Consider the following 22,909-nt stretch of genomic DNA (forward strand, 5'->3'; position numbering starts at 1 on the left):
GTTAAAGTTTCCCAAAATTCAATTTACATATATATATTTATATATAAAAAGACTAATAATAGTATGTTATGCATCGATAGCAGCAACAGCTTTTCCAGGTTCTGCAGTCATCTGAACAAAATTATGGACATTCAGCACATTCCATTAAAAACAAAAAAAGAAAAAAACCAAAGAAAAGAATAATATCCAGACAACAGCAAAGTTCTGTTGCTGTTGTGGTACCTGGCACCATTTTTTCTATTAGCCTCTTAATCATCATCTGTAAAGAGAACATTCTAGAGTAATATCATTTTATGCTGTTTTTTTTTTAAATCAGGCTTAATTCTAGACAACTGTGACGAAAAAAACCTGAACAAATCTTTTGCAATTGCTTTATTTGTTTATGAACTCTGAAAAGCAGCCAAAATAAGGTAAAGCCTGGTGAGTCGGGTAGATATAGTATTGCACAATGCTTGGATGAGCAAGAAAGAAAAGCAACAGTGCTTATCACAGCCAGTTTCTTGCTTTTACTAGTTCTTTGATGCCACATTATGTGTATGCAGATAACACTTGTTTCCTTGAATCAGAAATAATTTGTTCAGTGACTGGAAGATTCCATTGGCCCCAGGCAGAGTTTAGAGGCACATACTCTGTAGTGTAGAGAGGGTACAGAGATGCTGTGCATGGATGCCTGGGTGTAGACTATGTTAAAGCGCCTAATACTTGGATGGAGAGGTTTCATGTGAGAAAGCTTCTGCTGTTACCATGCATTTATGATATTGATGCTCAACATGAAAAAAGAGTCAATACATAGGTCCATATCTACCATGATGTAAAAAGAAGCTCATTTTAGGAGACGGAATCCTAAAAGCTCATTAAAAACAGTGGCTTTTGTTCTAAAGGAACAATGCAAGAAGCTTATGGAGCCATCCAAGACAAACTATTATTCAGGAGAAAGAAAGACTGGGAAGACTCTGCCTCTTGTTCTAAGTGTTACAGTCCTCCAGGCTCCAAGGTGATCAGTGTGACCTTTCTGTAAAGCACTAATTTTTTTTAAAATCCCTTAAAAATGCCAACATGCGAATTGTACATAAAATATTTTAAACATGAGCCCTCATTTTGAAAAGGTGAATTAATGAATTCATCAATCAAAAACCTGAAGTTCTGAAAACCTCTAATTTACTCTTGTAATTTTGTGGGAGAAAAGTAGCCTTCCACTCCATAGCTCCACAGAAATGTAATTAACCTTTGCTTTTGATGGAACAGGTGGGACAATTGGTAGACTGAGATGATAAATAAGATACACACACAGAGGCACACTATCTTATGGGGTTCCTCCTCCCTGACTTTTATGAAAATATGAATTTCAAAATACCTGTGAATTATAAATTACTCCACAAATATAAGCTGTTGGCAATAGTTGTTTATGAATACATAGATGGAAACAGGCAGAAAGACACGAGAATATTAACAAACTAAAATATCATTATTTCTGTTTATAGAAACAAAGGCATTTGCTTTCATACTGAATTTTCTAGTTATTCAACTAACATATTATAATAAAATAAAATAAAATAAAATGCCAGCGTTCCATCCCCTCCCCCAACAGCGGGTACCCACAGCCAATCTGCATGCACCATAGTACATATTTTAAAACAAAAATTGTAACACATGGTCCAACAAGGGGCTGGAATATTTGAGACTGAGACTATCCGTGATAGATCTGATTCAGTTCAACGCAGCAGAGGAGGTGATTCTCTAAAGACCGAAGTATATAGGAGGGTATTTAGCTCAGTGGTGCCTCTGCCTGCCTCACAAGCTCAGTGTCCTGAGTTTGATCCCTGGGACCAAAAGAAAAAGAAACTGAAGTGTGTCGACTAAAACAAAGTGCTCTTCCTGCCTCCTAACTCATGTCTTCTGCTAATTCAGGATGGAGTTAGTGTTGCTCTTCCTCATTGAAACTCTAAGTTTTTTCTCCTCTGATTAATTAATTCAGTTCATTCATATTGGATTCTATCTGTTTAGGACTTGAGGAGAGCTAAAGAGGAGGGCAACGGCATTTGTATCACACAGAGCCCTGACACTCTAAAGAGAAGAAAGACTTATTCTTCTAATTTTTGCAAATTATTGCTCCTTTAATCAATTTTACTCCCACAGGTGAAAATAGATGTACTATTTCTGGGAAAAGAAGAGAGCCCAATTAAAAATAAGACACGTCATTATACTGAGAAGAAATGAATATGCCTGCTTTAAAGAATCCATATATTTATGGGGCCAGGGATTTAGCTCAGCGGTTCAGTGGCCTCCCTTTCAAGCACAAGGACCCGAGTTCAATCCCCAGTACGAAAAACAAAACAAAACAAGAATCCATATATTTCTGTGGCTCTGATTTATTCCTTGGTTTCTTGTCTCATTTGTTAAGGAGCTTTCTTTGGCCTCCAGTGTTTGTGTGTGTGTGTGTGTGTGTGTGTGTGTGTGTATGTGTGTGTGTGTGTGTGTGTATACATTTGTGTCCCAGAACAGAGATTTAAAGAATTTGATGTTTTTTTCCAAACAAATATAGTTTAGATGTCAATATGAAGTGTAATTTGACTAAGCAGTCAGTATTCATGCATTATTTAATTTATTTTGCTTTCATGAGATTACTAATTTCAGGATACAGTGTTGACGTGCTCTTCTTTCTTTTAGTACAAAATACACCAAATTCTTATGTATATATGTATTGGAAGAGGTAGAACTATTTTAATAAATGATAGCTCTAAAATTCTTTTTTTGTTGTTGTTTTTTGTTTTTGTTTTTTGAGACAGGGTCTCATGTTGTAGTTCAGGCTGGCCCAGAACTCACTGTTTATCCAGGCTGGCCTTGAACTCTCTGCAATCCTCATGCCTCTTCCTCCTGAGTGCTGGGATTATAGGTGTGCACCACCATACCTGGCCCTTGAAATTACTTTTTCAAACATGAAATGCAAATTAAGCTCAATAAATGTTCCTTTTTAAAAGGACTTAGTTGTATTAAAAAGACTATCTACATCTATCTATCTAAATGTATCTGTCTTTCCAACTGTATCCATATTAAAACAGTGTGTGTATCCATGTTGAAATGGATGCAGTACATATGGGGCTACATATGAGTTTGAGCATGTGTATACTTACATATCAAACTCTATGATAAGTAACACATTAGAAATCTAGAACTATTTTCATTTCATTTTTTTCTCATCCCACACATACTTTTCTCTCATAAGTACTTTGCTTTTTAAACAGATAGTTAGTGAGAGACCCTGTTTTTTCTTCTCTGATTTGCAAAAACTTTGTCTTTCTGTTTTTAATCAGTACCTGGACATTGATTGTGTGTATAATATGACTGAAAGCATCACAGGGCTGTTTCTCTTAAAGTAGCTAGCAACATGAGTCTGTATAGGTTATGGTCCTTTTCACAAAAAAATAGTCATTTTTTTAGTTTTATTATACCTTATAATTGCTCAAGCAAAAATGGCCAGAGAGCCATGAATGTTGGGTTTGGCTACCAAGACAGCTTTGTATGGTAATGAGATTTTTTCCCCCTGTAGGAGAGCTATGAACTGCTAATTAGCATCTATGACCTAATATTCTCTAGCAAACAAGAGTAATAGCAGTAATTCCCAGTTTTATGCAGAGTACAAGTCTCTAACATTATGAGCATTTCTGTTTCATTTGTAATTAACTGCAAGCAATTATTACAGTCATGAAAGTATATCCGAATGCTCCTAATATTCCTAAGTAATAAAAAAAAACAAGAAATTACATTGTAAAACTTATGTATGTGTCGTGCTGACTGACAGGAGTTCTTTGGAAGCCCAGGGGTTATGTGGCTGTCAACTAATTTCTTCGTTTTTTTTCTTTTTGTTTACACAAGTATCACCTTAAATTTTAATTTGTAAAATTTAGTTTGCTACTTGATTCTTTGTTCTTGTTTGAAAAATAATATTTATTAGATTTATTTATTAGATTTCATTTTGAGTTCAAAGATGAAAGGCAATATTTAAAAGCTAGGAACTAGAGCGGCAGGGGTAGGGAAAGCAGTGAGAAGGATCAACTGACAGCTTTTCAAGGGCTGGCCGTGCAATCTTCATAAGTGGAGATATACTTTGCACAAGGAGATTATTTTATGAGGTGGAAACAAAGGAATTTTATTTGAGCTTTTCCCGTGAAAGTTGTACTTATGTGAATATCTGAATGTCAATAAAATAGTTCTATAAGATTTTAAAATTATATGTTAAGTGCTTTCCTACTTTTACAAAGGAGTAAGACTTCATTTGTCTAGAATTATGAAGGAATGTAATTTTCTGTACAAAGGATTTTTTTTCCCAGAATATTTACCCTTTACTGTACCAATTTATATATTATGTATTTTGTTGTGTGTTTTCTGGAAAAGTGATGAATTCGTGCTCTGCTTTGCATCACTTTCTAAGGACACACCCAAAGTACTGGAAGACTCCTGCTGTGTAACAGTGGTGTCAAGTTGGATTAGCCAAGTTCTGGTCTTAATCTCGGCTACAACACCAAGAGCTGCGTTCCTTGTCTGCCGACCATAAAGCACTCATTTTCCATCTCTGCTTCCTGCCAAAGAACACATTTTGTTGCACAGCTTTATCCTTTAAAAAAATCTTATACTTTACAAAAAGATAGATATAATTTAATGGTTTATTAATTAATCAGGGTCATCATTACAAATATCAATAATCATACTGGGCAGAAGTATACAAATACATTTAACATTTTAGTTTTCCACCTTTCACTGACATTAAATGTCTTCAGATAGTTGTACTTTTTTGGCTTGATATTTTTCATTTTCTCCTTTATTGACAATGCAAACTACTCCTCTTGCCTCTGCTTTCAGCCTTCCCTGTCTCTGATGCTCATCTATTATAAAGCCAAGGAAGAACTGAATACAGCCAGGGGAAACCACATAACAAAGCTCAGTAAATCCTAATGTGATGTGAAAACACATGACAACACTATCAAGTACTCCAAAACCATAAAGCTTGTCTGTTAAACAGAACTAGACCATCAAGCAGGGCATATAATGATACAGACTTACACTAAAAGTAAGGAATTTACTCCAGCTTGAGTGGTAGCAATGGATTTTTAAAAAATCGTATTTACCACTTCGTCTGTGTTATGCACTGTACTAATACCTTTTATACAACATTTAATCAAATGATGTCTGGTATGGCAGTCCATAGATATAAGTATCATCAATGTTATTATTTTCTTTTTTTTTTAATTTTATTGAGTTTATTAGTACATTTTAGGGATACAGTACAGTTACATTCATTGTTGGGATCATGTACCTTTACATGGCAAGTCTTGATTCTCATTTTTTCCCCTTACCTCTGCCCTCCCTTCACCCCCTCCTCCCCTCCCCATCTACAAACACTTTATTTTCATCTTTTCATTATTTTCTTTTTTAATTAAATAAGTTTATTGGTACATTTTAATTACACATAATGATCATGTTCACCATAGAGAATTTGTACCTGTATATAATACATCTTGATTCTTATTTTTCCTCTTCCCCTAACCTCCCTTCAACCCTCCTTCCCCTCCTTATTTAAAAAAGCTTTGTTTACATTTTTCCCTTCTTTTCTTATTTTTCTCCTTTCCTATACTACATCATAAAATTAGGTCTTTTTGAGTTTTATGTCATCGCCCCAGCTTGGACTCAGAGCCACCTCTGCTGCATAGCCCAGCCCAAACTACGGTCCTCCTCTGGACCTGCACCGTTTCCAGTGGGCACCACTGATTGGCTCTGACACAGCACGAGGAAGGTAGCAGCATGGGCGCTGCTGAGCACTGCTCTATCCCCGACTATTAGATCCCCTGATTGAGCCAGTCCTTGGACGCACTCTGAAGAGGCGTGGTGGGCTATAAAGGTTGGTGATTGATCTTATTATGTTCCTTATTGTATCGATAGGGATAAAGGATAGGGGTTGATTTGATGAGTTTTTGTCTCAAATATGAAAATGAGAATGTCTGTAAGTCATTAGAGAATCAAAAACTGGGACGCAACGACATCAGGAAGATTTAATGACCTAGAGATTAAATCAAGGGCAACACTACAGCAAAAATAAAGAAGAGAAAACACTTAAGCAAGTCACAAAAACAGACTTCCTGTCCACCGATGTCAAACAGTAGGGCAAATGAGGATGAAAAATCAGATAGTGAACCTCCAGGACACTCAGAACTCACAGCACAGGAAGTAAAAACACTGATCAATCAAGCTCTAGAAAAATTCAAACCAGAAATTATTTCCCAGATAACCATAGAGATGGAGAGCAAAATGAAATACATGATTTGAGACTCCAGAATAGAAACTGACAAAAAAAATAGATGAGCTTAGGAATGTAATAGAAGCCATGAAAGCCCAGCATAAGAAAGAAATGGAAACAGTGAACACGCAACATAGGAAAGAAATGGAATCCATTAAACAAATTCAAACAGATATCCAGGAGATTAAAAACTCTACTGAAAATGTACACAACTGAATAAAAGAAGAGAAGACAGAATCTCATATATGGAAGATAGGATAGCAGACAGTGACCATGAAAAGAGAGGTCTCTTAAAAACAGTAAGGGAGCATGAGAAATCGATCCAACAACTCCTAGATGATGCAAAGAAGAATAACATAAGACTGATAGGTATCCATGAAGTGCCAGGAGAAAATGCAAATGACTTTAAAAAGCTGTTCAAAGAATTAATGATAGAAAACTTCCCAAACAGAGGTGAAGAATCTGACATTCAGATAAGTGAGGCATATAGGACACCAACTAGCCACAATCAAAAAAAAATCTACACCTAGACATATAATAATCAAGATCCCAGAAACCCAACAGAAGAACAAAATGCTACAAGCAGTAAGAGAAAAGAAACAAATCACATGCAAAGGAAAGCCCATCAGAATCACAGCAGACTTTTCAACACAAACCCTCAGGTCAAGCAGAGCCTGAAGTGAGGTATTTCAAGTCCTAAAAGAGAACAACCTCCAACCTAGGCTGATGTACTCTGCAAAACTATCTTTCAAAATGGATAGGAAAATAAGATACTTCTATGACAAAGAGCACCTGAGAAATTTCGTGAATACTAAACCAGCACTACAAAGAATTTTAAACAATATCCCAGATGAGATCGGGCGCGTTCAGGGTGGTATGGCCGTAGACAACAATATCCCAGAAAAAGAAAATGAACATCAAAACACCAGGAGGCCTAACAGAGCAAATCAAACAGCCAAGGCAAGAAACTAAAAGGAGAGGAAAAATAATAAAAAGAGTCAACAAAAGGAAAATAACATGACAATAATGTCAGTACGTATCAGTTATAACTATAAATGTCAATGGCCTCAATTCACCAATCAAGAGAAATAGATTGGCAGAATGGATTAAAAAGCAAAATCCAACAATATGTTGTGTACAAGAAACACACCTAGTGCAAAAAGAAGCCCATAGACTGAAAGTGAAAGAACAGAAAACAATTCTCCATGTGACAGGAGCCCAGAAGAAAGCAGGGTTAGTAATCTTATTAGCAGACAAAGCAAACTTCAAACCAAAACTGAATAAGAGAGACAAAGAAGGCCACTACATCCTTGTAAAGGGAAAAATCCAAGAGGAAGAAATGACAATCATAAACATATATGCACCAAATATAAATGCCCCCAACTATATAAAACAAATATTAAGTAGCATGAAAAACCAAATAACCACTAATACAATTGTAGTGGGGTATCTGAATACCCCACTATCACAAATAGACAGATCATCTAGGCAAAAAGTCAACAATGAAATACTACAACTGAACCAAACTTTTGAATGTATGGACTTATTAGACATCTATAGAGTGTTCCACCCCACAAAATCAGAATATACATTCTTTTCAGCTGCACATAAGTCATTCTCCAAATAGATCACATATTAGCCCACAAAACAGGTTTGAATAAATGCAAAAGAATTGAAGTTATTCCCTGTATATTATCAGATCACAATGCAGTAAAGCTGGAGATCAATAGCATAAGAAACCATAGAAACTTCACAAACACATGGAAATTGAACAACACTCTCCTGAACAATCAATGGATCACAGAGGAAATCAAAGAAGAAATCAGACAGTTTTTACAAATAAATGAAAATGCCAATACAACATATAGGAATCTATGGGACACAATGAAAGCAGTTCTATGTGGAAAATTCATAGCACTGAATGCCCACAGTAGGAAAACAGAGCAAGCTCAAATAAACAACCTAACAATGACTCTTAGACTCCTACAGAAATAAGAGCAAGAAAAACCCAAAGCTCGAACAAGAGAGAAAATTATAAAGATTAGAGCAGAAATCATTGCAATGGAAACTAAGAAATGATACAAAAAATAAATGAATCGAAGAGTTGGTTTTTTGAAAGAATAAATAAAATTGATAAACCCTTAGCTAACCTTATCAAAAAAAGGAAAGAAAAGGCTCAGATTCATGCAATCAAGAATGAAAAAGGTGAAGTCACAACAGATCCCACAGAAATCCAGAGGATCATTAATACATAATATGAGAACCTGTACTCTAATAAAACAGAAAACACAGAAAAAACAGAAAACAGAAGAAATGGACAGATTTCTAGATACTTATGAATTACCAAAGTTGAACAAAGAAGATAAAAACATGTTAAACACCCCAATTGCAATCAATGAACTTGAAGATGTAAGTAAATGCTTACCAACAAAGAAAAGCCCAGGTCCTGATAGATTCACTGCTGAATTTTACAATACATTTAGAGAAGATCTACTGCCATTACTCTTCAGACTTTTCAATGAAATTGAAAGAGAAGCAATACTTCCAAATTCTTTCCTGGAAGGAAATATGGCTTTGATTCTCAAACCTGGGAAAGATGTAACTAAAAAAGAGAACTACAGGCCAATCTCCTTAATGAATACAGATGCAAAAATCCTCAATAAGATACTAGCAAACAGAATGCAGAGGATCATCAAGAAGATCATACATCCTGACCAAGTCGGATTTATTCCAGGGATGCAAGGATGGTTCAACATACATAGATCAATAAATGTAATACACTATATTAACATAGTCAAGGACAAGAACCGCATGATCCTTTCAATAGATGCAGAAAAAGCATTTGACAAAATTCAACACCCATTCATGATAAAAATTCTGCAAAAAATTGGAATAGATAGTCTATGTCTCAACTTAATAAAGACTATCTATGAAAAACCAATAGCCAACATCATATTAAATGGCCAAAAACTGAAAACCTTCACATTAAAATCAGGAACAAGACAAGCATGCCCATTATCACCACTTCTCTTCCATATAGTTCTGGAAACATTAGCCATAGCAATTAGACAAGAGAAAGAAATTAAAGCAATAAAGATAGGAAAGGAAGAAGTTAAACTGTCATTATTTGCTGACTATATGATACTCTACGTTGAAGACCAAAAAACTCCACCGAAAGACTTCTCGACTTAATTGACACTTTTAGCAGAGTAGCTGGATACAAGGTCAACACCCAAAAATCAATAGCCTTCTTGTTCACAAACAACAGACTCACCGAGAAAGAAATTAGGGAAACAATTCCTTTCACAATATCACCAAAAAAAATGAAGTATCTGGGAATCAACCTAACACAAGAAGCAAAAGACCTCTACAATGAAAACTATAGCACTCTGAAAAAAGAGATCGAGGAGGATATAAGAATATGGAAAGATCTCCTCTGCTCCTGGGTAGGAAGAATCAACATAGTGACAATGGCCATACTACCAAAACTGCTATACAGATTGAATGCAATGCCAATTGAAATTCCAACACTATATTTCACAGAACTAGAAAAAAGAATCCAAAAATTCATTTGGAACCACAAGAGACCTAGAATAGCAAAAGCCATCCTAGGCAACAGAAACATGGCAGGAGGTATCACAATTCCCAATTTGAAATTATACTACAAAGCCACTGTGGTAAAAACAGCATGGTACTTGCAAAGAAACAGACCTGAGGATCAGTGGAACAGATTGGAAGACACAAAAACAACTCCAGATGCACTCAGCTACCTCATCTTTGATAAAGGAACTGACAGTCCCCACTGGAGGAAAGATAGCCTCTTTAATAAATGGTGTTAGAAAAACTGGATCTTAACCTGCAAAAGATTAAAACTAGACCCTTACCTGCCACCATGCACTAAATTAAAATCCAAGTGTATTAAAGACCTAAATATAAAAAAAGAAACACTAAACTTGCTGGAAGATAAGTTAGGCAGAACTCTGGAAGACATTAGCATAGGAAAAGACTTTATGAACAAATCCTCAGTAGCATGGGAACTAGCAGAAAGAATCAACAACTGGAATCTGATCTTTTTAAAAAGCTTCTGCACTGCAAAAGAAACCATCAACAGAACTAAGAGACAAGCTACAATGTGGGAGAAACTTTTTACCAGCTGCTTCTCAGACAAAGGACTGTTATCTAAAATATATAAAGAACTCAAAACAACCAGCCCCCCCCCAAATATAAAGACCCAATTCTAAAATGGACATCTGAAATGAACAGATATTTCTCAGACAAAGAAATAAAAGCAGCAAGTAAATATATGAAAAAAATGCTCCACATCACTGGTCATTCAAGAGATGCAGATGAAAACAACACTGAGATTTCACCTCACTCCACAAAAAAAGGCTGCTATCAAGAAATCACACAACAACAAATGTTGGCACAGTTGTGGGGAGAAAGGAACCCTTCTCCATTGTTAGTGGGAGTGCAGACTGGTGCAACCACTATGCAAGTTAATATGGAGATACCTCAAAGAGCTAGGATTAGAGGTTCCATTTGACCCTGTTGGGTATCTTTCCAAAAGAATTAAACAAATCATACCACAGTGATATTTGCACACCCATGTTTATAGCGGCACAGTTTGTAATAGCTAAAACCTGGAAACAGCCCATCTGCCCATCAATTGGAAACTGGACAAAGAAGATGTGGTTTTTCTATAAAATGGAATACTGCTCAACCATAAAGAATGAGGAAGTAGATCCATTCATAGGTAAATGGGTACATGTTGATGATATACTCCTAAGTGAAATAAATAAGTCACACATATGCATATACCAAATAGTTTCTCTGGTGTGAATAAACTAAAATAGTACTCAAGGTCCTAACGGGACAATTAGCAATGTGAAATAGCAAGAAAAGGACCAAAGGTGTAGGGATAGTGAGAAGGATAGGGAAAGGGGAACAGGGGAAAAGGAAAAAAAATATGAGAAAATGTAAAAATGGAATTAAAGTGTTTGAAGGTGGAGAAGGGAGGAGGGGTTGAAGGGAGGGTGGGGACAAGGGGAAAAAATGAGAGCCAAGACCTGTCATGTAAAGGTACAAGATCCCAGTAATGAATGTAACTGTACTGTCTACCTAGAATGTACCAATAAATTCAATTTAAAATTTAAAAAAAAGAAAATTAAGACTTTTTAGTATAACTTTAGAAAAAAATATGCAGATATTAAAGGTAGGAGTTTGGAAGAAAATTTATGCCTGTGTGACTTCAAAAACTTCCTCTGTAAAAGAATTTAAGAAAGAGAGGAAAAATAAAGCTGGCTCTAACTGCTGAGTTTTTCTGTTCACCAAAGACAAGAGAGTAAGGAAAAGCAGCATTTTCCATAATCATCAAGGCCAACCTCTTTATTTTGTGGTTGAAGACATGGCGGATCATAGTGTTAAAAAGCATAACTTCCTTACATTCGCTCTCCTCTCCTAGGGCAGGGCACATTTTCTTAATTACTTGGAATATAAAGCTTTCTTTCCCCTTCCATCTGCATTCCTCTTGCTATTAATCTTCCTCTCCCAGCCCATTACTTGAAACAGCTCTTTCCAAGATCAGTGGAGGCCTCTTTACTGCCAAAGCAATAGACAGCTCTCAATTCTCTGCTTGATATACTTGTAATACTTCCTCTTGTTGAGTACCCTCTTATTTCTGGTGTTCTTGCCCTTCTTACATGTTGGCTCTAGTTTCTGCTGGCACTTCTCATCTCTGGATCAGTCATCTCTTACCACATGGTAAGCTTTCCTAAAAGTTAGTTGCTTAAAGCAAAAATCACCCATTTAGTTCACAAATCACAGATCAGTCATTTGGGCTGTGCGTAACTCAGGAGTTCTCTGGGTCGCAGCTTGCCTCACCAGTAGACCAGGGGTTAGTGGTTCTGTTTGCAGAGAATGATTGGTCTAAGATGGCCTTAACTGGATTCGGCTCTGCTGGCTTGAGAGGCCTCTCTAATTCTGTAGCCTTGCCTTGTACCCTTTGCAGCGTCTCAAAAATCTATGTAAGGAAATAAAGTCATTTATGGCCACTTGGTGACAAGGTTCATGTTGCTAACAAAAGCAAGTCCAAAGGTAACCAAGATTCAAGAAGAGAAGAAGTAGACCCCACCTTTCAATGGCAGAGGTTTACAAATCACAGTGCCCGGGCCTTACGAATGGGGAGGGGAGAAGAAAGGATTGTGGACATTTTTTATATACTGCAGTCTCTGTGGCAAATTCCACTTGTCTCCCTTGCTCTTTAAATATAACTTCAACACTAATGTTAACTCCTGGACTCACTGCTTTTGTTTTGTTTTGTTTTGCTTTTTTGTCTTTTGTCTTTCAACCATTGCATCTATTCCCAGGCTTCAACTATCAGCTGTTTACACATGACTTCCAGTTTTAGTACTTCATAATGGTAATTTTCTCCTTTTCCTTGCCACTAATGATAATGTTATTCTCTTTAAAAATGGATCCACACTTTTGCTTTCATTTTTATTTTATGCTCTGCCACACTGATTATTTTCAAGAAATATTTCAAATAGCCCATTGAAATATAATATGTGATAGATAGTAATATGTAATAATTAACAATATTATCTATAATACTATGATTTGCCTTGCACTTTCAAATATATTTTCTTCCTACTTATACCTGTTAGGGTAGAAAAAGTGGGCAATTTATCAGAGGATTGATTTGATTAGATTATTTCTGTTCTTCGCCCACCTTTTCAGTCACTCTAACTGCCTCATCTGGTGGGGGGCAGTTTGGTTTCATCCTATTTCTTAATTCTGATTGATTGGAAATGACTGCCTGGAGTAGACTATTCAGAATTCCAAGAAAATGCAGATTTTTTTCAGTGTACTTGACAAAGCTCTTCTATATAATGGTATAATCATCCTCTTCAACTATCTATATTGGTGGTTTTCAAATTACTCATAGCCTTATAGATTTTGTCATTGGAACCATTGAACACACACAAAAAATAAGTGATCACTTCTCAATTGTCATGGAAAAAAGCATAAGAAGTTAAACCTATACATACAGTGAAGAACAATAGATGAAGGCTTAATCACCCAAAGTTGAGAAAAACTAAGAGGGCCCAGTGAAGTACATCAAAGGCTGCCATAAGTACGAGGAGGACCCATGAGGGCATGATGCCAGCCTTCTGTGTATGAATGAAACAAATATTATCTTTCAGGGAGTGTGTGTGTGTGTGTGTGTGTACTCAAGTATTTGCTTAATATGTGTACAAGACACATACCACAATTAAGAATTCACTTGAAAAAAAGCATTGTACACTTTAAAAAAACTTTGTCAATGACTTCTTTATCCTCTTGACTATTTGAAGTTTACTATTTTCTGATCTACATATATAAATATAAATTTATTTTTATCATCTGTGATGAAATCAAATATTTCTGCATATTTTACTATTAATTCCTCTTTTCCACCATGAGATTAGAAAAATGTCCTCAGATTATCTAAGAAAATAATGTGGAAATTAAAACAAATATCATTAACCTTTGATATAAATAAAACCTAGATCATGTAGTCTGTAGGAAAATCAGGCCCATAATATCATGATTAACAGAATCCTCATATAAAAGGATCAGATGCAAATTTCCATTTTCACTTTAACACCTGGATCTTGAAACAGCTGCCCCTTTAATCATTTACAAATTCCTTCAAATAGTGTTTCCTTTCCCTATGTTGTATGATAGCTAGTATAATTAATGTAATTTCAGCAACCTGTAATAATCTGTGTGTAGGTTTTGTGAATTGTGTCTAGTGGTGCTTTAAGATAGAGGAAAGCTATTTAAAGCAGGATCTTCTTTCTGGCACAGATCATTTTAATGCCTTACAAATAATTAATCACAAAGAAACCTACATTAATGCAGCCCCTGGATCATAAATTGGGACCTAGAAGCTAAATGAATGCAAAGTTCACATTCTCTAAGAAATATTCATTTTTCTCACGTGGATGATTTTATATAATTTATTCACTCTATATTTAGAAGCCCAATTAGCAGCCCAATATCATATGTGCAATGTGGGAAAATTTCTTAGCATAAGAACCCTATACTCTACTCAATTATTCAGTGATTGTTTACTAGGCAACTACTCATGCCAGGTACCGGGTGAAAAGATGTCAGAGTGAAAGAGGTAGACATGGTCACAGGCGCCTAACGAACCCATGAAGAAGGCAAATTATTAAAAGTAAGTAGAAACTAGTTGTTGGAATTGTGGTCAGTGCTAGAAAAGATATAAGCATTTGACTGAGCTAAAGACTAGAGGCAGACTCCTTCGGGGATGGTTGAAGGTTACTTCTTGAGGAATTCCCGTTACACTGGAACTCCCGCCTCAGTACATCCCCCGTACTCCAGGATGACGTATAAGCCTGTGCTTTGTGCAGGGAAGAGTGGAGTGAGAGATCATTCTGCACAAGTGGGCTGGTTACAAGTGGGCATGATTATAAGCTGCTAATGTGTTTGGGGTGGGTAAGATGGAAATAGGATGAATTTTAGTTTTAAGACTTGACTGCAGTGGGAGGTTAGTTGAGTGAGGAAGAATATATGCCAACGGCAATGGGGAATTCTGGTTGCCAGTGACTGAAACCTGAGCACAGGGAGACACCAAATAGAAAACTGCAATGCCTATTGGAAAAGGAGAATGAATATGCTTGCCCATGGATTGTGAGGCGGCAGAGAGAGGAAGGAATTGAGAATATCTTAGATTAGGGGCTTGAGAAAGTGAGTGGATGATGGTCTATTAGCTAAAAAACCAAGCAAAAGGAACTGGGGTGGGGGGTGGACGTGCTATGTGAATGAGTTCAGATGAGACATCCCTGAACATCTCCATAGAGATATTAAGAAGGCAGTTGGATAGGTGGGGTACTTTAGACTTGAAATAAAAATTAGTGAGTTGTCACCCTAGAAATAGCATTTAAAGCTATAGAACTGGGTAAGGTCACAAAGTGAAAACAGATAGGCAGATAAAAGATGTAGGCTCAGAACCTAGCCCAAAGAACAGCAATAGTTACAGTCTTATTTGAAAGAAGCACTTATGAAATAACTAGGAAGTAAGGTGCAAGTAACTTTGGAAATAGGAGGCATGTTTTCATGGAACCCAATAAAGGAGAGTGTTCAAAATGCAGTGAGTGGTATAGCCATGGAGAATGTGGCTGGGAAATTGATGGAGTTGTGTCCGGGGATACGGGAGTTGTTCGTAACTTTGCAAAGGGCAGTGTCCGTGGAGTAGTCCAGTACAATGTACAGGTGGAGAATCGATGGTTAGAGGGAGTAACAACAATAATAAATGAAATTACAATAATAACAAATGAAAAAATTATTTGAGAAGATGTGTATGGATGGGATAAAAAAAATCCAAAATGAAGGTTTGCCCTCTGGTGAAAAGGTAGGGGCACTTTTCTTGGTGATATTTCCCTCAATAAAGTAGGGCATTTTCCTGAGGAGAGGGAGGGTGTTGAGATTTGTAGTGAGAAGTGGGAGTTGCTCTGTTAAGCTGTATTTTCATATGGACACCTGTGATGGAGGAAGCATTGCCTAGGAAAGCCTAACTTGCCCACTTGCTCTGCCAGAGGCCCCCAAGATGGGAAGAACCTGAGGATGGAGAACTATCATACTCTTGATTAGCAGACAGGAAGCATCATGTATTTTAAAATCAAAATGACAAAGGATTCAGAAAATACCCAATTAATGTACCTTTGAAGCAAAAGTGGTTTTTTTTGGGTTTTTTTTTTTTTTTAACTTTCAGATATCACTTTGGAAACTGGAGTGGAGAGAGTGTTTGTTTCTTGATTGGTGGGTGAAAAAAAAGCCAGTCAAACATTAAGTGCTATTTGGCTTGAATTGTATTTCTAAATGCTGTGGAAAAGTTATACAATTCTTTTAAGAAAGAAATAAGTGTATAAAAAAACTGAAATGCTGATAGAAAGTGATCTTAAACATTTCAGTGCAAATTAATCTTTTTACTAGCTCTAAGGTTTGAAGTAATGAGGGCTGAGGGAAAAGAAGTGTGCAGAAAAAAGAAAATTATTCTGTTTTCATTACAGAGATCATTATTAGATCATTATATGGTTTCATATACTCCTGCAGCAGGAAGCAAATCCCTGTCTACCTGAACATATAAGGAACTGACAACCTTTCTATCTTGTAATTTAAACCAATCTGTGTGATCAGAAAGATGCATGAAACCAAAACAGTAATTTCTCTTTTATGCAGATTCAGAGAATCCCAGAAAGAAGAGAAGAGAATGTGTAGAGTTGGAGGATCCAGAATTAATGTTAGAGTAGATGTAACTGAGGAAAAGATAAGACTTCAAGGGTTTGTGGTATTTTCCTTAAGAGTATAATTGAGAAAGCAGAACTACAATTTTCAATTAAAAATACTTGAAATTTAAAATATAAGTAACACATTTTTCTTTTGCTTTTAACTATACCGTTACTTGAATTTGTAAAATAATGTCACTAATGATTAATTGTCAACCCAGTTTAGCTCCATTAAAAATAATTTTAGACTTTTATAGAAAACATATTATGTTAAAAATTAAAATTAGCTAAACTACTTGTTCTGTTATTTTTGTACAGTATGAGTTTAGCTATTCATAAGATGCAATAAAAATTTTAATACCATCTCCTTGATATTTGAGGATTAATAAATAGAATAAATCGCTCTTATAAATTCACATTATACAGCATTTTCCTTATAGAATTTTCTGAAAAAGTGATTCCATTTTAACTTTGAATTTAGTAGTTTCAGCCTTAATTCTGATGTTCCTGTACTCTATTACTGTAGTTTACAGTTTTCAGATTCTTTTTAAGGTTTAAAAGGACAAAGAAGCTAAGTTTTTCTAGCTTTTTTTTCTGCTGTAGGCCCCATCACTCATGCCCAACATCCACAACATGATTTTAATGTAAAAAAATCTAGCAGATATGTATGGGATGGGCTACTACTAAAATCAGTGTTTTAGGCAGCATTTGTCTTCAAGAGATGACCATTTTTTGATATGCTACATGAGTCCAAGGGTGTCTTTCTTTGGTTAAAATTTTAAGGACTAAGGACAGTTGCAGCACGTTTGTGTGGACCCAAATTGTAAATAAGCTTTATAGTTTTTATTAAAATACATGAATTATTGCTGCCTAGTAGTGTTAGGAGAAATGTAATTGAAGAATAATAGCCAGTGCTTGGAAACAATAATTTTATGCTTTCATTATTCTCTATGAAACAAAAGCAGAATCTTAAAATGAAATTTTAAAAGTATTTTTAGAATCACCCCCATGACCCTGCAGAGATTTAGAGCAGAATCCCCTTTTCACACTGTGGGAATGAAGTGGCATGCAGGAAAAGTCAAGTGATGTGGGAAAGTGTAGCACTTCCTGCCTTCAGAAAGGCTGAAGATCTTGGTTACTTTAGAGTATCCAATCTCAGTCTGTTTAAAGACATTCACCCATAAGTTGGACGTAAGAGGTAGAAAGCCCTGGATCCAATCTTGGGAAGAAAACTGGGGAGGGACCCCAAATGTACACATTGTTGCAATGCATGGGGTCAGAGGAGTAATGTTTGAGTTAGAAGCAGAGTTGGAGATAAGCAGACAAATCAAGTTGTTCTCTGTGAATCTTACATCTGTGTGAGCCAAGGAATATCAGAATCCAGAATATACCCTCAGAAAATTACTTTCTGAATATGTATACATAGCTGGATCTCAGTGAGGCTCCTGGTCTACCTTGCTTTTGGGGTTCCAGGGTTGGAGGAAAGTGATATAAAAAATTGTAGGTACAGTGAAGGCACAGTAACATTGGTCCCTGCAAAAGAAAGGTGAGTAGTAAGACTTGGCACTTTAACTGGAGACAGAATCCCTATTCTCACTAACCCTTTGGAAGCCAGTTTCGGTTTACTTTGTGTTGTGATAATAATATTTTCTATTCACTGTTATAAAGATAGTGTAAATAACTACCTTTGCACATAGTAACTGTTCCATCAGGGACAGTTAATAGTGGTAAAGAAGGCGTCCTCTGATTATGAAGTACTTATAGCCACAAAGTAGAGTGGAACTATTGAAGGTGACCTCTGAGCCCCAAATTTAAGAGCAGTGCTATTTAATTTAGGAAGGGAAGGATAACTGGGAGATGACTGGGTGCTCGTTGTGAAGAATCTGTTGGGTGGAAGACTAAACATTTCCACCCTTTTGGGGAAATAGTCATTCTCCATCAATATTGTAGATAGAAATAATCTTGATCACAACATTAGAGTCAAAGTGAAATGAATACCCTGGGGAACCTCAACAAGTTCAGCACAGCCGCATTAAGCACTCAGTAAGTAGACCTAATTTCCTCAGTCAAACTAATCTCACATGGTCCAATAGCCCCATTTGTAAGTGGTACTGTTGATTCACATGAATGTGAAAATAATGGCTTGAATCCAAGAACCCAGAAGACAATGATTACTAAAGTTAAAGTGATAATCAAAGGTCTTTTTCAAAGTGCTCCCTGGTCTTTTGGGTCAGTTAATTGTAGAATAAAAAATACCAATTAAGTTGATCAATGCTGAGTCGTTTGCTCAGGTGGTTGCTTGCCTTTGTACAATGGCATTCTTCTGTATACAAAACAAAGAGTTACATTTGCTCTTACACCTTTTTTTGATTCTGCATATTTTGAGTTTTTAAGTGTATTAGGAGAATCAATGCAAGAAAACCTAATATACAAAATGTTATTATTTATAATCATAAAATGAATATCTATAATTAGTCAAAGTTACTCTGTCATATATTAATACATCAAAGAATATAATTCTTAGGTATTGAAAAATCTGGTCATGTTTAGCTTTAGAAAATGATTAAATACTATTTTTTAAATGTTGTGGTTTTGGAAATCTGCCAGATGGGTTTTACCAAACACATTTTTCTGTAATTTCTCAACCCATGTGTGGGTTTTAATGAATGTGTAATCTGTATGTTCTAAGGATAATATAATTTCCAAGAAGACTTTAGAATGATCCTAAGAAGATATATCTTTACTTTTAAAAAGATGTTGTAAGGGCTGAGGCTTTAGCTCAGTGGCACTGTGCCTGCCTTGCAAGTGCAAGGTCCTGAGTTAGATCCCCTGTACAAAAAAAAAAAAAAAAAAAAAAAAAAAAAAATGAAGTTGTAGTTAATGACAAACAAGCAGAATGGATCTATAAATTCAGTGTACAAATTTAAATCTGAGATCCATATTTTTAATGACTTGTAACAGCTTTGTCTACTGATGTTTAGTGAAAAAGGTAACTTTCAACTCTGAATTATTGCCACGTGGTTTAAAATGGAAAGGAAAGAGAAACACGCCCCATATTTCTGCTTATGTTAAATGTACCATGAAGAAAGACAGCAATGGTGAAATGGCAGAAAGACAATTCAAACATATTTCTCTTGTGTGGTAGACTAGGCTTCTCAGTACTTCTCACAATAATGTATAAAACTTACATCTTAAAGAGAACAATGAGCTGAAAACAGGGTCAGAGAAACTAATGCATGGCAATATAAAGCAATGGACTTCTAGGAAACAATTTGGGTATTCACTGGTATCATAAATGAGACTTGGATTCCACACAGAAATGAAACTGAACTGAGATGTAGATTAAAATGGTCATAGACTAGAAGCAGGCGTTCATCACCCCTGAAGGAAGCACAAATCCTCTCCACTCACTAATATTCCGGGTTAGGCCATCAGAATAATTACAGCAATTTATGTGACATCAAATTCAAGTTACCTAGGGAAGAGAATAAATCTGAAGTTACATAAAATATATATTATTGATTTAAAAACAAAACAATACAATGAAACAGAAATAACAAGCAGAAATGTAGATTCCCAACCACTTTAGATATTGAAAATGTCAGGTATAGTCTATGTATAAAGAATGCTCACGGTACAAATCTAGTGTAAATGTAAGTAACATATTTTCAAATATAATCTAGATAATTTGAAACAGAGCTAAATAAGACTCTTAGAAATTAAAGCTATGGAAATTTTTAAAAAGCACAATAAATATAATTAAGAAGATTATGAACAGAATGTTATAAAATAATACTTAGTGAAAAAAGAAAAGTCAAAGAATCAAAAAAAAATGAGAAAGAATCTGTGCCAAGTAAGAAAAAAAATAGATAGAAAAGCAACAGTCAGAAATAATAGTGATATTTTTCCAGAACAGTAAGAAATGTGAATCCGGAGGAACCAAAAATGTACAACAAACAAAATAAACAAAATTAAACTTACATTGCAGTGAGTTTCAGGACACTGAGCACAGAACATTCTTTAAATCCATTCAAAAGGAAACTATGAAGTATGATAAAAAAAATATGGCAAATGCTTAAATTCAACTAAAAGATGCATTGCTGTTGATCCCCTTCACCATGCTCCTCCTTGATTTGAACACACGTAGCTCGTCATTTTGCCACTCTCTGAAGCAGTTCTAGAAGTCTTTTTTCATGGATGTCTTTATAAAGTGTGATCGACGGTATGGTGAATGCTGGTGCTGGGTGCCATACAATGAAAAGGCGGGCTCTTAGAGCCTTACCACATGTCGTCATTGACCTTATTGGCTGGTTCTGCCAGCATGCAATTTCCCGAGCATCTATGAAGTCAAAATGACCATGAAAGGTAAGTGTTTTGAATGGATTTAGGACATAACTAAAGATGCTCCTGCAAGAGCACTTCCAGAAGTGCTTCAGAAAGTGGCAGGAATGATGGGATAAGAGTGTTCAAAGCAAGGGGCAGAGTGTTTTGAGTGGGATTTATGGCAATGTCTTTTACTGTAGCACATTTAAAATTTGTTAACGTTCATCTTATTTTTACCATATCTTGTACAAAAGAAACACAATTACACTAACAAAGTTCTCCAAAGATTCACTGGAACACAAATTTAAAATATTTTAAGTAGGTAGAGAAAGTAACTGTCAATCTAGAATGGTTTATCCATCTGTACTGGTCTGCTTTCCTATAGCTGGTGCAAAATGCTTAACGTCGACAACATTAAAAGAGGAAAAGGTTTATTTGGTTCAGAATTTCAGCAGCTTCAGTCCAAGGTTACCTGGACTCCGAAGCAGAAACGTCACGGTGGAAGAACGTAGGAGAGCAAAGTTGCTTATGTCATGGCCACTGGGAATCAGAGAGCAGAGGAAGAGCACCAGCAGCTTATAGCCTTCAGATGTAGACCCCCAGTGACCTCCCTTCAGCTGGGTTACACACCCTGACACTGCAGGTAGCTATGAACACCATTGATAAGTATGCATCCATAGAGATTGTATTGAATTTGTGTGTTGTGTTGGATAGTATAGACATTTCAACAGTATTAATTCTCCCAAATCATATTTATGAGATACCTTTCCATTTACTTGAATCTTCTTTAACTTTTTTTCATTCTTTGTAGTTTTCTGCATGCATATTTCACCTCCTTGATTAAATTTATTTCTAAGTATTTTTATGCAATCGTAAATGGCAGTGTTCTCTTGAGTACTTTTTCACCTTTGTTGTTTTTGCACACAAATACTACTGAGTTTTACACATTGATTTTATATCCTAGAACTTTATTGAATTCATTTATTGGTTCTAATGTAGAATTCTTGATTTTTTTTCATATAGAATCATCTGCAAATAGAGATCATTTTAATTTTTTTCTGACTTGAATGCTTTTAATTCTTTTTCTTGTCTGATGGCTTTTGCTAGTACTTCCAATATTGTGTTAAATAGAAAACAGTAAGTGTGGCATTCTAGCTCAGTTCCAAATTTTAAGGACTATAGGTAACAAAATTATACTATATTTAAAATTTATGTTAAATGAGTAGACTTTTGATGATCTTGCCACAAAATAATTAATGTATCTGAATTGATGGGTGTGTTAATTTGTCCTAGTATAATCACTATCTTACTGTGCAGAGATACCTCATTACATTTTTTCTTCCAGAAAGAATCAATCCTGTTTACACTTTAGTTCTGGCCTTTTGACCTCAAGGCCAGTGAGAAAGTAAATTTATGAGGTATAAGTCATGGAATTTGTTGCAATTTGTTACAGTATCCCTAGGAAACCAATATCAAGTCTTAACCAATAAAAAAAGAAAAGCAAATAAGATATAAGAATCAGAAAGGAAAAAATTATCACAGATGATATAATTATCATACAGGCAAAACTGAAATAATGTACATAAATCATTAAAATTATATAGTGTAATGTGTAAGATGAGAAATTCAGAGATCTAATTACAATATAAAGACTACAATTAATAAATTTGTACTATATTTCGGAGTCCTGAGAAATTAATAGATTTTAGCTGTTCTTGACCTAAAAAAAAGATTGTAAAATGATACATATATTAATTTGCTTCACTGTAGTAAATGTTTTAGTATCTCTATGTATACCTTCACCAAAACAATAAGATTTACTTTAAAAAGAATTAGTATGAGGGCTTAGTATGATGGCTAGATATTACATTAATATATAGATATCAATTTTATATTTATAAGATTCAAAACTAACCAATAAGTAAAGTTTTCTCCTTTATAAATATAAAAACTTGATTCTTAGGAAAAAAAGACAAGAGACTTAAGATCAGTTTTATCTTTATTG

Source organism: Fukomys damarensis, unplaced genomic scaffold, assembly GCF_012274545.1.
Source record: "Fukomys damarensis isolate Sample0158 unplaced genomic scaffold, DMR_v1.0_HiC HiC_scaffold_5, whole genome shotgun sequence".
Lineage (NCBI taxonomy): Eukaryota > Metazoa > Chordata > Mammalia > Rodentia > Bathyergidae > Fukomys > Fukomys damarensis.